Source organism: Talpa occidentalis, unplaced genomic scaffold (genome assembly GCF_014898055.3).
Source record: "Talpa occidentalis isolate TD23 unplaced genomic scaffold, MPIMG_talOcc4v2.1 talOcc4.7, whole genome shotgun sequence".
Lineage (NCBI taxonomy): Eukaryota > Metazoa > Chordata > Mammalia > Eulipotyphla > Talpidae > Talpa > Talpa occidentalis.
In genome coordinates, this window is record NW_023605083.1 from 52,328,282 (window position 1) to 52,346,711 (window position 18,430).

Genomic DNA, 18,430 nt, shown 5'->3' on the forward strand with positions numbered 1-18,430 from the left:
CACCTCCCACTTTGCAATTAATTAGCTTCTCTGATTATGACAGCATGCTGTTCTTCCACGGAGCACCACATACGGTGTACTTGCTGAGGTACCTCATCCATGATGCTCTTACCCTCTCTAAAGGACAGGTGTTCAAAAATGAACCACTAACCGCTGAGGAACCTAATCTGCAGGTACACCCAGGAGAGTACTCTCTGGGGCCTATTGCTAAGGGTCACTATTCCAATTCTCAGGAGGGATATGAGAGATTCAATCACAACTACCCAAATTACAACCACCTACCCTGGTAACTGCATGTCTCATTGACAACTTGAACCCGGTACATTATTTAACAGTATTCAACCCAGCCAACTTGTTGTGTGACCAGTGTGACATCCCAGAGCACTCAGCACTGCCAACTTCTGGCCCAGATGACTTTCCCACAGTTCCCATAGCAGCCCATCAATAAGGAATATCCTGGGCCACCACAACTGAGTTACAGAGAATACAGTAAGAACCCAATACATCATCTAATTTGCTCTTAAGTAATTGAATAAGCACAAGTGAACTATCAACAGCACTACCCACCCCAATTTTTAGATAGTTATTTCCACATTATGTAAATTTGTTATATAAACACAGCTCCAAGGACTCTCCCACCCCTCACATATGAAATTACTGCATCTATACAAATTCCTACATCAAAATTTTTAAATAAAATGAAAAATTATTTGAGCTTACAGAGTTCAAGAGGCAGGAAGTTCTTTAAACCAGAGTTGGTGAGAATTTGAATAACATGGCTCTTGGCCATCCACCTCAGAATCACCCACAGTCTATTCTTAGCTCTACTTCAGATCTCCAGAGGCTGAATCTCTGGAATGGAGCCAATTTTCTGCATTTTTAGAGAGCTCTCTGGTGACTGCAATGAAAAGGCCCCACTCCACACTTCAGTGCAGCATACTCAATAAATGGTTCTCAGCTTCACCCCTATCAATGATGTTGCTCTCCCTGTATCATGAAAAGACTAATAATGTCAAAGTCAGAAGACCTGGGATCAAGTTGTATGTGACCTTAAGCAAATAACTTAAATTCCCACCCATTTTGATTTCCTCCTATATAAATCGGAGATCTTGATGCTCCAAAGTATTGTTATGACAATTAAAAGATCTAATGCATATTGTGTTGGTAATCAGTGCTGTTTTTCCAACTATTTTCAGTTTCCCCTTTTTCTGGACATGTGATTAGATTACACTGATCCGTCCTGTGGTTGGGTGAGGCCACATGACTAGTGCTAGACAATGAATTTTGAGTTAAAGACTCAGGTGCTACTTCTCCACTGGAGCATTTACCTACCTAAGCAAGATCAGTAGGAGCTCTTTTCTCTCTGGTACAGCAATTGGCAACATTTGAGACAATGGATACTCTGGCATCCTGGGTCCTTTTGTTGTAGAGTACCCCCGATACAAACGGGGTGCCTGACTGTGGGTCCTCACCTGCGCGCTTAAAAGGACTTATCAAAGGCCGGAAGGAAACTGAAAGAACTCAGGCTAGGGATGAAACTGTATAGGCTCATGGTTGAGGCCATATTTGAGTCAAAAACGCCCCCACAAGGGCTGTACACACAGGGAAAAACAGACTTTTCAGGACTTGAGACAAATATTATACTGCGAGTCCTGCAGAACTAGTGCGCTTATGGTGACCAACGCAAGGAATGTTACTTTGGGCTGGTCAACCGCGGGTGTAACTTGGAAACCACGCTGGGCGCCAAACTGTTGTAGAGTAACCCCGATACAAAACGGGGTGCCTGACTGTGGGTCCTCACCTGCGAGCTTAAAAGGATTTATCAATACTCTACTGCAGGCACACGCGAAAGGTTAATAAAAGGTTTATTTACAAGGGAAGGGGAAATGAGGAAATGTACAGCTCAGGGAAAAAAGTGGGAAACAAAGTTTTAAATGAGTCCTACCCGATCCGCCGATCAGGAATCCCAAAATGGCGCTCTGAGAGCTGGCTGCAGGCCAGGAGCTGTGTAGTCAGGAGGCACGCAACAGCGAGCCCCTCCAAGGCCCACGTGTTTGGTTTTTACACCCAACCTGGCTGCTTAACTCCACCCTCAGGTCCCAGCCACCCTCCCTTTGGTGGTGATGGGATTTGTCTTTCCCAATGTCGTGATGGCTTTAGTCTGGAGTGGGGGTGGAGTCCACAAAGCCTGCATGGAATTAGCTCAGGACATCCTTTCCCCCTAACAATTTAGTATAAGCAGAACACCCCCTGCCAACCCAAGATGGACACATACCATGCATGAAACATAATCCTTTGTGTTGGGTTAAGCCACAAGAATTTGGACACTGCTTGTTACTACAGCATAACCTAGCCATTCCTGACATGAAACTAAAGGGCACTGTTATGAAGCCCCTGACCACCATGCCCATTCCATAGCTAGATCAAGCAGAATCTAGCTCTGAGTTTCTTCCCCAGGTGGTCCCCATTCTGTCCCCCGAGAGCAACTGCAGCTCTGCTCTCTTATATGTGTCGTATATTTGGTACAGGCCTTGAATGCCAAATTAGTCGCTTGAACTCTGTCTACTGTAGGTTTCTCTGGAGGGGAGTAGCCAGATCAAAACAATATTTTAAGGAGCTCCATCCAGGAAAGGTATATTAAACGATAGGGGAGGAAACACAACTCTGTAAATACTGAATGACAATTTCTTTCCTTCAGGATGATGTTGGGGAGTCTCTAGGGTTTTGGGGTAAATGTGTCTGACACAGAAACTACTGGGGTTTCAGTTTTCTTGGGACTCCAAGGATCCTACCCCAGTGGCAAAGGTCTTAGTGTCTAGGAGGAGGGTTGCTCTGTATTTGCCTTCCTCCAAACTTGCCCAGTCCCCCACACTAGGCAACACACTGGGGTCTGAATTTCAAAGGGGACCCACCATTCTCCCCTCAGGATGGTCTGAGCTCAGGTGAGGTTTCCTTTTATTCAAATGTCACATCCCCTGTTGTTGCACTTGACTTTATTTACTGTATCTTTATACTAATCCATGGGGATCCACAGAGCAACAGGGATTTCTATAACCAGGTAACACTTTAAAAAAAAATGGATTCAAGTTTTACCCTTCCGTTTTGCCACTGGGGCCTCTGAGCTATGGAATTAAAAGTAACAAATGTCCCCTAGGACCTGTGCTCCCTGAGCTCCATGCCTGTGAAAAACTGGAGAAACAACAGTGGAGCTTGTTTGGGACAGGAGGGAACAGATCCTGAGGTAAGCTCCAAGCTGTTTCTTGCTTAATGTGTTCCCTCCCAGCCACTCACTGGAGGTATCCACCTGCCTCAGGGCCAGCTGGTGTCCCCAGCCCCAGTGGGCAAGGCAGAGGCCACCCTCTTGGGAGGTGAATCTCACAAGACTTGGCTCTCAATAGGCAGGCTTTAGTGCTTCCAAGTCCCATGACTTGAGGCAAATCTTTGAGCCAATTTCCTCATCTGTAAACAGGTTGATTTTGATGATGGCTGTCTTACTATACCTCATGAGGATTTTGAGAATTTTCCTTTTTTTTAGATTTATTTATTTACGCATACAAGAACTGGGGTGTAGGCTAGAGGTGTGGGGGTGAGAGGATTCACCAGAGACAGAGTGGGGAGAACAGGCAGAACTACTGAAATACACTGCTGAGGGGAGCAGTGGGGAGGCAGGAGAGGTCTGCTGTGCCTTGTGGGTAGCTCCCTGGCCAGGCATCAAACTCATGCTGTAGTGGCTGCTGATAGCTCCATAGTACTGAGACTTAAACCCCTGCGCCACCAGGAAGGCCCCTTGAGAATTTTCAAAGAAAAAGTAATTTATTCAACAAATGTTTGCTGACTGTCCACTATGTACTAGGCAAGTCCTGGCAAGCAGTAAACAATTCAGAGTCCTTACCTTCAGGGACAGACAACAAACTTAAATAACATAAGTGCTATGAAGAGAAATAAGCAGGCAAGGTATGAGTGTGTATGTGTCACGTGTGTGCACGCATGCTATTTTAGATAGGGTTGTCATTTAAACAGAGATTGGAATAATGTTTTTCTTTTTATTCTGCTCATCTATGGTCTAGATGAGCAAGATGGGAGAAAGGCAGTGCCACCACAGGGCTCCAAAGAACCAGAGGCACAAGGCAGTCCATTCCACCTTATTCAAGGTAAGGGTGGCTAAGACCCATGTAAGGGGATAGAAGGTAGCCATAAGGCCTCATTTTGCTTCCAGACATTTTCCAGGGTCTTTCTATCCATCTGTCACTGATAGTGATAAGCAAAGATGCAGGCCACACCCACAACAGCCCCTTCAAATGCCCAGAATAAGTGTTGTTCCATCAGAGCTAAGCAGCAGCTTTTGTACTCATTCCTTTTAGAGTAGCTGCATATGATTTTCCCCACACACCCTGTTGAACCCCACCTTTCCATCAGTCAGCATGGCCACTCTGAGCTGCTCACTGACAGCTTCTCCTCTCACACAGGAGCCTCTGCTTGGCAGAATTTTAAAAATGACAGCCTTAGGGGAGACCATGCCACCCTGAGCCCCAACTGTGGAGTACTCAGTGTCTCACCAATTGGGATAGACAGCGCTATTTGGTCTCCTGCCCCCAAAGGAGTGCAGAGGCAGTGCTTACTTTGCAAATCAAGTCTGCAAAATGCTGGGGCTGCCTACCCCAGGCAAAGGATCTATGGGGTCAGCCCATAACCACAAGGAGACAAGCCAGTGGGCATTTGTTGTTTGTTGGATGGGGCTGTGAGTTCCCTTCTTCAGACCTGCAGGGCTTTCCCTGAACGACATTTAAAGCCATGAGATGGGATGAGATCACCATCGCATGGTGAAGAGAGAAGTCTGATGACCAAGTTCTCCCCAGTCTAACATTCAAAGGGTATGAAATGGAAAAGGTATCTGTAAAGGAGAAAGCACCCTTAAAAAGCTGTATAGAACTCTAGTCAATGGAAGGCACTGGAAGTAACGCTCCTGTTTTGTTTTGTTTTGCTGTCTTGAGTCCCCCTGCTTCTGAGAGCGTGGGTTCCATGAGTCATTTAGCTTGCTAAGTAGCATGATGGGTCAGCAAATGGGGTCAGGAATAAAAACTCTAGAGATATCTACATGGCTCACTGATATTTCAGCATGTGTGAATTTGTGGGGTGGGTGGGGAAACTGAGGAAGTACCGAGTTACACCTTTGGGGCTGACCATGTGAAAAAAAGAGAGCACACGCAGACGTGGAACATCCCAGTGACAGCCTTAAACACCTATTTATGAGGACATTCCCTGTGACAAACTGGACACATTCTATGCTCTCAAGGAGCCTATTTTATATATAATATGCTTTGTTTATATTTATTATCTGCCTCCACTGAGTAAAATGGAAGCTCCATAAAAGCAGAAACTTTGTATGAATGCCTTGTATTATGTCTACAATTACTGTCTGCCTCAACACATTTATTGAATGAATGATCACCGTCATCATTATCTAGTATATTAGCTCACACTAGCCAAACCATTAGCTGTAGAATCCCAAATGTGATACAGATCCTGGTGGAATAAAACAAGAAGTAAATAAAACCAACCCAAGTAGGTATTCCACTTGGGATGTATGACTGTGTGGTAAATACCACAAGAGAGTCAGGAATCAGATAAAGATTCCTCCCTCAAGTCTGGGAGGAGACGAAGATCTCTATATGACCAAAAAAAGCAACAACAACCACCTCCACAAAAAAACCAAACAAACAAACAAACAAACAAAAAAAGCCATAGAACAAGGAAAAAAGTGCTTAGTGCCATAATAGAGGGGAAGCCCTTGTTTCAAGAATTAAAAAAAGGTGACCTCCAGTTAGGGAAATCAGCCAATAACAATAGAAGGCAACAAAAACAGCAGCAGCTACCATTTATTCACTAAGAGCCACAATTTAAAGGCACAATTTTAAACACTCTTCATGTATCCTTTTACTTTACTCTCTCAACATCTCTCTAGCCTTACAACTTGGAATGCTGTTCCCAGGACCCAGAAGCTGGGTAGAAATGTCAGCTCTTGGCACCATCCTGTGCCTGCTGGATCAGAATGGGCGCCATACATTTGAGAAGCACTGATTTATAGTAATGTCTTCATTTTACAAATGAAGAAACTAATCCTGAGAGAACTTACATGACAAACAACTTAGCTCAATCACTCTGCTACAGCAAAGGCCCCCTTTTGAAGCCAGGGGGTTTTGATCATACCAAAGACTGGGTTTTTAACTACTAAGCCAAGCTTCATGTAACAAGCTGGACTCTTGTTACATGTAGGTTCAGGGCACCAAGAAAATGGGAAAAAGGGGGTTGTAGGCAGAGGAAAGAGTGTCAGCGAAAGTGCCCAGGCAGCAGACCTCTGGGCAGGCTTAGGGCATGGTAACAGTCGTCTGGCTGTCCTCTGGGAATTTAAAGGCTTGGAGGAGAAAGGCAGGTGGGATCAGCTCACACAGCATTTTCTAGTTAATTTGGGGGGCAGTGGGATGCTGCCTTGAGGCCCCGGACACCAAGAGGAAATAACTGAAATGCTCTCCTCTCCTGAAACGACACAGATAAAAGGGAGCCAACAGTTCTTAAGTTAGGGCCTGGGCTCTCTCCCTCGCTGGATAATCCTGAAGGCAGGGGACTTATCAACTCTGCTCTCATGTCCCATGTTTGTATAATGAAAAAATGTACTTACATTCTATCAAGGGGAGACCAGACCAGTACCAAAGTGCGAATTTTACTTTTAATAAAATGGGGGGGTGGTGGCGGGTGGCTAAAAGGATAGGGACAGCTCAGAACTCTATTTAGTATCAGCAAAGGGAAAAAACCACTTCCCTCCCATATTATGAGGCAAACAAAACACCAGAGCATTACTACAGACTGTATTAACTGAGCTATAATGGGTCAATGACTTCAGATCAAAGTAAATTTCCCTAGAGGTTTGTGGATTTTAGTTCGAAATCACACAGCAAACGACTGTGAACCATGAAAGAGCACTGTAAATAGATCTACACTCCCCAGCCCCACCACCCCCCTGGAAATGAAACAAAACTTAAAACTGAAGGTAACAAAACTCTCAGCTAGGTTTTTCAACATTTTTTCTAGAAACCCCAGCTTTCTTCAGCCTGAGAAACAACCAGCTGTTTCTTATTTTCAGCTCTGAAACGTGAGGAGATGAACCAGAGTGCTGAGTTCTGATGAGTGTGTGGCATCTGAGGCTTTTGGCACTATAGGGGCCTCTCTCCCTCCTTTGGGGACCTGCCTGTTCACTGTGATCCACCCAGATGAGTGCACTGGGGTGCACTTGATTCTTATCTGTACACTCATTCCCTCATGACCTTGAAGGGGCGGGGCAAGGTACGCTGAGATCTCACTAAGTGCCAGGCGCTTTTCACATGGCATCTTAATGACCACGTACAGCAATCCAGAGGCAGGAGTTTTCCCTACCTGCAATCCCAGGAAGAGACAGTTACTCTGTCCCTCACTGAGTGAGCTGCTCAGGACTGAGTTCAAAGCCCCTGTTCTTCCCGCCACAGCAAACTGCCTCCTAGTTCCTTCCTGAGATGCTGCGGTTCCTCATGTGAAATTAAGCGTAGAGGACCTTCCAAGCCTGCCATTACAGACACGTAAACACACAGATCACAAGAAGAAATGAACTCAAGGCTGCAATCACTAGGCATTAGAGTATCGCACAGGATGTGACATCGCAGTATTGTTAGGAGTCCTGACCCAAAAATTTAGGACCTCAAGCCAGAATATGTGACAATCAAGGGCAACTCTACGTTAGCCAACGGAGCAGAGTAGCAGCAAGGTATAAATACGGACCTTCAAGGGACCCCAACCAATTCACACGTTTTGGTGGCATCCTTCTCCCAGGCAGCCTGTGTGAGGAAAGGAGAGATCTAAGCAGTGTCTCTTTTCCACTACCTTCTGCCTCCCACTCAGCCACACACTGTTTCCCAGGCCATTCTCTTTAATCACTCTCAGCTTGAGGCAATTCCACACAAGTGAGTGTTACTTTACACCCCAAATTATACAATCAGCGGAGTCAGACCATCCTGTGTCTCAGCTTCCTCATCTATAAAAGTGGGGATAATAATACCTTAGGGAGTTGTTGTGAGGATGAAATGAGAGAATGGGTGGAAATCACTTAACATTGTCCCTGATGCATAGTAAACTCACAATAAATGGGGATGAACGCCTTCTCTCCTAGGACTCTTCCTTTTCCCTAAATTCCTTTCCCTTTCTTCTGTATTGCATTTAAACCAACCCTGTAACATCCCAGGGGGAAAATAAATTATGGGCAGTGAGTTAAGTTAGGGTTTTCTGTAGTGAGGGAACAAGGGTACCATAGATGGAGTAGAGCTCACTGCTCCCCTCTTGGCCTATAACGCAGCCGCTCACACCAGGCCAAGCAGAGGGTATAGAGGATTCTTTATTGTAAGGGAAGCAACCAGATTTGCAGCTGCTGATCATCTGATGGCAGAGAGTCAGTTTTCTTTTCAGAAGTGTAAGATTGGAACAGCCTTGGCAGCAACTGCAATGGATCCATGTAGGCACTGCCCCCAAGTTCCGAATATCTATTCTAATGAGTCTTTTGACTGAAAATGCAAATAAAGCAGGGCTTATCACAAATGTATATGTGGACTGCAAAGGAAATGAATTTTATGAAAATCCAGGAATAGGATCATTGTAGGGCTGGGTCTCCCAGTGCCAGAATGAAAGGTCTGGATCCACAGCAGCCCCAAGGTCCTCAGCAGCTGTAGTCTGTCTTCATTTATCACATAACTCAGCCACCCTCCATGGGTCTGCTCCATTCTCCCCTGACTTGGAGTCTACACAAACTTTTCCCTACCTCATTGCTTCTGCTTCCTCACAGTAGCAGTCAGCTGGGATTCCTCAAAGGTCTGACTCTATCTCATGGTTCCTCTCTCTACCGGTTCAGCTTTAATTTCTGCACTTGAGTGTCCTTCTTTAGCCCCAAACTCAAATTTCTAAGAGATGCATTTTTTTTCCATGAGGTCCCACTCAGTCCCTGGTGAGCTTATAAACTGACTGTTTTTTGGGTCTGATGTCCATCTCTGGTCCGAATCAGTTTTGCTAGGGGGCAGAGATAGAGCAAGATTTTATGTAGAAAACATGGCTGCTGGGAAGTCTCCCTGCATGATAGGGAGATGCTAATGTAGATGTTTCTCTTAGAATGGGCTGTGAGAATACCAGGCACATAGCTGACATGGTGAATACAGGCATATCTTGTTTTACTGTGCTTCGAAGATACTAAGGTTTGATTGTTTTTTTACAAATTGAAGGTTTGTGACAATTTGCATTGAGCAAGTCTATTGGTGCCATTTCTCCTACAGCATGTGTTCACTTCGTGTCTCTGTCCCACTTTTTAACAAGAAAGTATTTTTTAATTAAGGTATATATATTGATATTTTTCATATAATGCTATCACACACTTAATAAACTATGTTTACATTAATAAACATAATGTAAAATCAGAAACTTTTTATGACTCATTTTATTGCAACATTTGCTTTATTGCGGTGGTCTAGAACTGAACCTGTAGCATTTCTAAGGTGTGCCTGTACAGCCCCCACAGGAGACACCCCCACACTCTCTCACTCTACCACTATGGATGGCCAAGGTGTCCTCAGTCAACAATGCCAAGGTGCGCAGTGGCAGATGGGTAAAGGAACGGTGTGACCCTCTCTTTTTCTATTAGTGGACTCATGAACAGGTGACATCCTCCCCTTTTTTCTTGTACACACTGACTGACATCATTTCAACCGCAACCTCTCTAACCCCTCTTCTTTCTTTGCATCACCCTTCTGGCCATTTCTCAGAGCAGTGGGCTGTGGTGACTCTAACTTCTGTCTGCCCAGCACACCTTCTCTCTTCTCTTCTGCTTCCTTAGAGGAACTGTGCTCCCACTCCAACCGGTCCTGGTGGTACTGTCCCTATCATACATTATTTTCATTTGTAAGTGATATTTATAGCTAGATCCTCTCTGCTGGCTGACACACCCACACCCCATATAGAAATGTCAGCCTAACTCATAGATGTCCCTTTCGCCAGAGAACCTCACCTCTTCATCTCCTGCATTTGCTTTTGTCATTCTCTTTGTTTTGAGCACTTCTGCCAATTTATCACTTTAACAAAAATCTCCAATACTGGCCCTGCTTCTACAGAACAGGATCTAAAACACCACCATTTATGAAAAGGGTGAAAAGAAGTCACAGAGTAGAAGATACTATTAAAATACTTAACTGACATACTAACCAAATGTATAAAGAATTCTGATAACTCAGTAAGAAAAATGGAAAAACAGGCAAGACTTGACTAGGTAGTTCACAAAAGAGGCTATTGAACCAATCAAGCAGTGCTCAATATTAGCAGTAACCAAGGAAAGAAAAGTGAAAACATAAGAGATATTATAAACCCACAAGAATAGTTTAAAATTTTGAAATTCAAAATGCTAAGAATTTGCAAGAATATTAAACAAGTGGAACTCTTATACACGGCTGGTAAGAAAGTAAATTGGTACAATCACTTAGAAAACTGGCATTATCTAGCAAAGCAATTTTGCTTTATAATACATAAGCTTAAAAAAAGTTGTTCACATACACAACAGAAATGTCTAAGGATATTCTTGTTTGTGCTGCTCTTTCAAATCAGAAACTGTAAGCAATTCAAGTATCCATCAACTACAGCAGGAATAAATATGCTGTGACATATCCCTATCGTGAAGCAGTTAGCAAAATCAACAAATGAGATCACCAACTGGATGAAGCTTACAAACAAATTAAGCAAAAGCAGCAAGATACAAATTGCATATAGTATGATTCTAACCATGAGAATTTAAATTCTTTAATTCACTAATTTCACAATTAGTGAAAATATTGTTTAAGGATACAAATATAGGTGTCAAAACTACCCAAAAAAGAAAATGATTACTACGAAAGTGGGTTTTTTGGGGGGAGGAAGTTGTGATTTGGAGGAAGTTGTGATTTGGGGCAGCTACTAGCCAGGTTTCATTTCTTGACATAGGTGCTGGTTATATTTCCCTTAGAATGGCTGAGGTATCTAAATCTGTGTGGGCTTTTCTCTGGCATGCCTCCTTGATATGTCTCAGATTTTAAAAAGTTCAGGACAAAGACAGTGAAAGAATCATACTGGTTATTTGATCCTTAGAGAAGCTGAGGAAGCTGAAAATCCTTCACTTTAAAATTAAGACTTTGCCCCTCAAATCCCTAACAAGGTATACAGCAAGTGAATTTTCAATACATAATGCCTAGCCCTCTCAGGACTATAGAGGAGAGACAGTCTCCTGGGAACATACCTATGCTTTGCCAAGAGTCACCAGAGGATCCCTCTTACATAGGAAAAGTAAGGTGAACAGGCACCCACAGTCCTAGCAGAACTATCTTGTTGAAGGATGCTATTCCTGAGAATCCTTGGTAGGCAGACTCCTGGAGAAGCAGAAACAATTTGCCAAAAGTTAGGAAGAGGAAAAAGGATTGAGCCACCAAACCTTAATAAAAGATTTGAAGATGGGGACATCTTTTGGGTGGTGTAGGCTGACCCTGAAAAAGGCCACTAGCAGGAAAGGGTCCTACAATTCCCCAAAAGAGAATTCACTGAGAAGATGGGGAACACAGCCAGGTGATAGATGCAACACATGGCCAGAGCATGGTGTCTGGGGAGAAAGGCTAAGTAGAGAAGCGTAAACTTTAAAAGCTCTGACCTTGAAATCTAAGCATGAGGTTGAGCTGCAAAACCTGGTCCAATTAGAGTCTGGGCTAGCAGTGACCACACATCTTTAGCCCGTGCAGGACAGCTCTTCAATAATGCTAGCATATTGTTGTGTCAGAAATAATAACCACAGTTCTCTCTCCTCTGGAGAGTGGAAGATTGACTCATTTGGGTTGTTTAAGCCCCCAGGATGCTTGGAAGTAAGAGACATGTGACTTCTCACTAACAAGGGCATTATAGGACTTGGGGGTGAATCTTTGGAAAAGAAAATAAATAGGTGACTGCATTAGAACCCAATTGGTGAAACGAGACACACAGGATAAACATCTAAGATGAAACAAACAAAATCTCATTCAAATGTCTATTTATCTACCTTTATGTTTACAATATCATGTGTATGGGTAGAATACTAACTACTTCATTAAGCTAGTAGAAAGAACGAGAAAAATTAGCAGGCATTTCAAACAAAGGTGTTGAAAGTCATGACAGGTGACTCAAGAAAAAGGTTTGTTCATTAAGGCAAACCGCAAGAATGAAATGCTTTTTTGTGCCATCAAAGGTTTCTGTGTGACTGAGACATGTAAAAGGAACTTGTTCTTTTACATCTTCCTTGAAAAGCATCTTAGTATATGATTACTCTTGGTTGCCCAGCACACCATTCCTCCCACCTCTGAGAGTTCTCTCTGGCTTCCTATCTATACCTTTATCAGAGCCCCATTGATTTGCTCCTTGCATGTAATGATCCCCTCAGTTTATCCCCCCCAGAGATTCCGAGGTACCTATGCTGGAGTCTATCTATGCTTTTATTTGTACTTATGCCCAGTTTTCTTTACCCTTCTACCAATACACGTTTGTTGAAAAGAAGAAAGAAGAGGAGAGTGATTGGGAGGAGGAGAGGAAGGGAATGGGGAAACGATGGAGGAAGAGAGGGAAGAAACTGGAGAGGGAGGGAGGGAGGGAAGGAGAAAAGGACAGAATGCACTGCTACTGGAAAAAACTGGACCACCACAAAACCAGAAACCCAGAAAGAACTGGGGATGTCTGGCCACCTATTACTTAACAGCTACTAGTGCTATCATAAAAATACAATTCATCTGATAACCATGGAAACCAAAAATGAAGGCACTGTGGTGAGGGTAGCTCTTTTCAGAAATGTGAAAACAAGAAGAGAGGCCTGAAGCCACAAAGACAAAGAAATCCAAGTGTTCCAGGCCAGAAGGAAATCCTTTCCTAAAAGCCCTGACAAAGCAGCATTTTCTCCAGTCTCTAACCTCTCACGAGGCTTCAACAGGGCTCTGGAACTACTGTGACTGATCATGCAACAATTCAGGCCTCTCTGTGTGCTTCTGTCCCTTGGGGTCAGATGTTATGAGACAAGCTCAGTGGGAGATGAAACTTATTGTTGTTATACAATATACTGAGAATCAGCAGAGGGAGAGTGTGAGAGTGTGTGTGTGTACATGCATATAAAATTTCTAAAATCTCCAGTTCCTGTTAGGTGTACTAACAGTGGGCACTCCATAGATACTTGCTGAATAAATGAAGAATTAGGTTAGAACTCAGGAAAAGCACAGTAATTGGTAAATAGCGTACATTCTTTCCACCCACTGTCAAGATTCTATGGGGTCCTGAGCAAAATCAAAATCCTGCCCTCCTTCTGGGTCCAGTTTCTCCATGTGCAAAAGGAGACAGCTGAATTAGTCCAAGGCCTCTTCCAGCTGATAGTCAATCACTGCACTGTGCTTTTTTTTGGTGGCAGCACACACTTGGCACTTTTCTTTCCCTTCAGAGGGAATCTGATACCCATCTGCTTCACTAAATTAATGTTCCCATCCTGCCTGGCTCATTTGGAAGGAACAACAGGTTCACATGCCAATTGTAAAGAAGGCAAGGAGGCCCAGAAAGAGAAAAGGGGGAAAGGGTCCCACTTGGCTCCTTTCTTAGGAAACCAAAGCAGCACTGTTTAAAAGACTAAATGTGTAGAAAACGAATTGGAATGATACTAAAAACCCTTCACGAAGCACTCTCTAGCTTACCAAGTTAGTAAGACTTAATGTTAATCTATTGAGCATTTCTGTGAGGGACACTGAGCTGAGGCCTTAACACTTAAACCTCACAGCAACCTCATGAGCTAAGTACTAATATTAGCTTCCTTCAACAGAAATGAGTTCTATCTGGCTCAAGGTCACACAGCTAGTAAGTGGCAGAACTAGGACTTGAACCCGGGTTTGACCGACTCTGGAGTTCTGGCTCTTCAAATGGCTTTCCCATCTGTTCCTTACAGATTGGAACAGGACTAGGGCTAGGCAGGACAAGGGCTGTCACCTTTACTTCAAAGATGGAGAAACCCCATCTCCACGAGGCTTGCAATTTTCACAAAATGCAGACACCTTAGTAGGTGTCCGGCCCCAGACACTGGCTCCCGCGTTCCTTAGGTGAAGGTTTACCCATCCCAAGAGCGTGCTTCTTCCTCTTGACTTCACTTACACCGCGCAAAAGCTCCGGGCTGATGGCAACGGTGCAGATGCACCTTCCCGGCCGCGTCGTTGGTTTCACAGTAGGGGAAACCAAGGCACGGCTCCGTGGCGGCGCGGCTGAGCCCCCAGGCGCCAGCAGAGTGGGGGCGCGCGGGGCCGCGAGCGGCCTGAGGTACCCCCTCCCGATCCCGCCGGGGCCGGCGGCTCAGCCGCAGCCGGGGCCGAGCGGCGCCTGCTCCTCCGCGGGTCTCGAGGCGCCCCAGGTCCCTGGAAACAGCCCAGACGCCCGAGCCCCCTCCCCGGGCCGCCCCCTGCTCCCGGCCCCGGCGTCGCGGGGATGCGGGCGGAGTAACTTCGCCCGCAGCCTCCGCGGCCGGCCGCCTCTTACCTCGCCGGGAGCCCTCCGGGGCGCTCGCCCACAGCAGTGCGGGCCGCGGGCGCCGGAGCCGCAGCGGAGCGGCGAGGACTGCGGCGCGCGGCCAGGGGCGGGCGGACGCGCCGAGAGCCCCGCCCGGGGGCGGACAGTCGCCCGGCTGGTGCGGGGCGGGCGCCGTCACGTGACGCGCCGGGCGGGGGATGCCGGGAGCGCCGGGCCGGGGCTCCCCGACCCCGGCGCCGGGAAGGAGCCCGGGAAGGAACCCCGGGAAGGAACCCCGGGGAGTCTCCGCGGGACCGAGGGACGCGGGGGGCGGGGCGGCGCTCCGAGGCTGCCAAGTCGGGCTTGTGGAAGGACGGCGAAGGCTCGTACCGCGTGGCCCCAGGAGAGGCAGAAATAGAATCCGTGGGCGGAAACTGCAGGGAGGAATGCGGGGGTCACTATGGAAGGAAGATTCTTTCAACCACCAGGGTTGTCTCTCCGTGTCGTGGGGTGTCGGGAGGTGGCGGGCAACTTGTAGGTGTGCACCCTGGGGCTGGGCTCATTCAACAAACTGACCGCTGGTCTGCGCCAGGCAATATACTGGGGTTATTTACTAAATTATAGGTAGAGCGTTTAGTACAATGCCTGCCAGTTAGTGTTGTCCAAGTTATTATGAGCACATTGGTGAACAAAACAGATGGTTCCTGTCCTCTTGAAGTCAGTTCTCGGGGAAAGTAGATATTAATCAGCTATCGTATCTAAATAAATACGTAGTTAAAATTACAGTGAGCGCACTGTTAAGAACTCTATTTTGAAATTAGGGGACACGAGGAAGATCTTGGGGGGAAGTAAATGGAAGAGGAAGGGCAAGGCCCTGAAAAGGCTCGACTGGGGCGGGCCAGGGCAGAGAAGATTGTTCTTCAGGCAAATGCAAACTGTCCAGTTTGCCTGAAGCCTATTGTCAAGAGTACAACAGTGTTTAAGTGAAGTTAGAGAGACAGGGGTGAGATTATTCAGCACTTAGTAGGTCCCAGTAAAGATTTTTAAATTTTATGCAAAAGAAAGCTATTGAGGGGATGAAGGATGGGGTTGAATTGATACCTTTTTAAAAAAAGTATGCGAGTCATTATGTGGGGCATAGACCAACATCTGAGAGGTAGCCGGAACACTGGTTGACTTGTACTGAAGTAATGATAGAAGACAGAAATGGATTTGAAATACATTTTTGAGGTTGAGTCACTTTGGCTTAATGTGGGAAATTAAGGAGAATCCCAGTTTCTGGCTTAAGCTACTGACTGAGTCCACAGAGATGCTGTTTACTGAAATGGTAGCTACTGAAAGGAGAGCATTTAAAGGTGGAAGATAAAAGAACTCCATTTTAGACTAAATTTAAGATGTCTGTGTGTCATCCAAATGAAGCCATCAAAAGGACAGTTGGACCTGGCCTCTGGATTTAGAAGAGAGTGTCAGCTACAGAAATCTTAACTTGAGAATGCTTTGAAAAAGAAATTATTGCAAGAGAAATGGACATTTGGTAGTGGGCCTGGTGAGATACATAGTTGCTGAGGTGAGAAAATGTACTTCTGAAACTTAGTGTTGTACACCAATGTTAGCTCAATTTTAAAAAATGAAATAATCACATGGATTAATATGAAGTTATTCACTCCTGGATTCCAATATTTTGCTATGTCATGCAATGATCATTTATATTCTGCAAATTACAGATGATTTCTTTATTGCAGCATCAAATTTGACAAAATTTTTCACTGACCCCTAATGAGTTACCCTTATTGGTAGTCATTACTGAATAAGTATTTCAAAACTAACTCATGTATCTGTAAGAAGGCCTACTGAGGTCTTCTAAGAAACGTATGTCAGTACCATTTTGAAAATTTCTATAAATTGGAAGAACAAGAAGAAAAAGAAATTACTGCAGTAGATTGAAGTTTGTAATAGCTATTATAGTGAGCTGGTCAGGATGTGGTCCCATCCTGATTTGTTAGTGTTGGGTTCTATATAATGTATTCTATAAAAGTGTATTCCATGCTTTATTACTGTATGGTGGATTTGATATAATGATTCTGGGTGAGGCCCAAGTTACCATGCAGCTGCTCTCTTTTATAAATAGAAAACCAAACCTAAAAAAAAAAACCCTAAGTTTAAAGCAAGCCAATCATTTATTTTAAGCAAAGACACGAAGCTATACACACAGATCTAGCAGAAAGACCACTGACTTAGGTCAGGGTCAGATCAGAACAGGGGCTATACATACTACAAGGAGCTTGATAAATTTTCTTATTGATGATTGGCAAAGCTATGGTATGTGTCATCCTTTGAAAAGTATCCCACTGTACAAAACTGGCAATCTAGATAAAGTCTGTCAATAAGACTTATTGACAATAAAAGCCTTAGTTTCTGGATTTGTGCCAGCCAACGTTGTTTGTTTTGACATTTCCTAAAAATAGACAAGTCTTTTAAGAGTACAGCAACAGCTTTCTATAAGAGCATACTACCTTCCTCATTTAGTGGTGTAAGCATCACGTCATAGGAACTTTGGTTTTATATACAAGTACCTAAACAGAAGAACAGAACTTGCAAACTCTCTTTTGTCTCATCACTCCTGTGCATGCCTGTATCCACCCACTTGCTGTCTGTTGATTTTTCTTCTCCATTAGAGAGGGCACTTATCTTTGTACCCTGACAAAGACTGTTATTTGTTAAATGAGTAAGTAAACAGACTGAACTTTAATTATCTTTATAGAAAAGTGAGGCTCAGAGTGATTTATCCAGGGTCACACAATAGAATCTGTCGTACTTTCTGGTCATCAGGATCTGAACACTCTTCTTGTATTTGGGGATTCCCAGTATAATGAGCATGTGGAAATCAGAGCAACATAGAAGTTGAAATCCCAGACTTTTTCTCTATTTTTCCACATGACCTCAACCCTACAAATTAAATTATTCCCAAATTTTGTACTGGGGTCCGGAGATACAGTAATTCTTTTTAGTGTTCTGCCATGTCAAGTGCACATGTCAAGTGCAGCAAATGAAGCTCTTAGGGCAGCACTGGCTGTCCTGACAGCGGCAGGGTTCAGAGCTATATCTGTGGCTTTGGTCAGGTAAATAGCATAGCTGAGCCTGAGCAGAGATGATGTCCTCACCACACCACTTGTTTAGAGTAACCAGGTGACAAAAGGTATTCCAACTGCCTGATCTCCAAACCTGATTATATAGGGCTCTAGATGATACTGAACAACTAGAGTCCTTTTAATAATTTATTTTCTCCCTAAATCCATCAAAATTGAATACTGGTATTTGCAACTAAAATATGACTCATCTAATCATAGAACAGAGCTGAAGCTGTAAGCCATTAGTGCTTAGCTGTAAGCACTAATTCTAGTGCGCCTTCTAAACAGATCATATTTCTACTCTCCAGCAACCCACATTTTCCACATTACATACTGATAAATCACCTGTTGTTCACCAAATTTATATTTTATCAGCTGGTTAATTAACATTTCAAGCAACTTTTGGTGAGGCAGATGCCAGCAGAACTTTTAATTTTAAATGCAGCAGTATCATCCTCTGTACAGTTGCTAATGTAATATTAATTTTTATCCTTTATAGATATAAGCTTAAAATAAAAATACTATTGCCAATGGGACTGAGAAAGATAAAAATTATCAAACATGCTTAAAGCAGATTTTCAGCATGAGTAAAACACTTGTTGGACTAAAGGCAGCTGTGTTTTATTTAGGGAGGAAAGTAAATTTAAGAACATTTCCTAACACTGAAAACATTTCATCAGGTGTTGTTTAAAATAAAATGCACAGGGCCTCCCCTGGTGGCGCAGTGGTTG

General features: G+C 44.2%; 1 protein-coding gene across 3 annotated transcripts in view; it reads right to left on the reverse strand.

Annotated features, from left to right (window-relative positions):
- Nucleotides 1–14,651, reverse strand: part of FBXO10 (F-box protein 10) — a 41,421-nt gene extending 26,770 nt beyond the window's left edge. The window contains exons 1-2 of one of the 3 annotated variants that reach the window (XM_054689356.1): nucleotides 14,602–14,646; nucleotides 7,807–7,862 (exon numbers count right to left, since the gene is read on the reverse strand). The gene's annotated coding sequence lies outside the window, so the exon portion shown is untranslated. Of the gene's footprint in view, nucleotides 1–7,806; nucleotides 7,863–11,323; nucleotides 11,446–14,601 lie in introns of those variants that run through there. The other 2 variants (XM_037494840.2, XM_037494842.2) reach the window with 2 other exon arrangements.
- Between the last annotated feature and the right edge of the window lie 3,779 nt (nucleotides 14,652–18,430).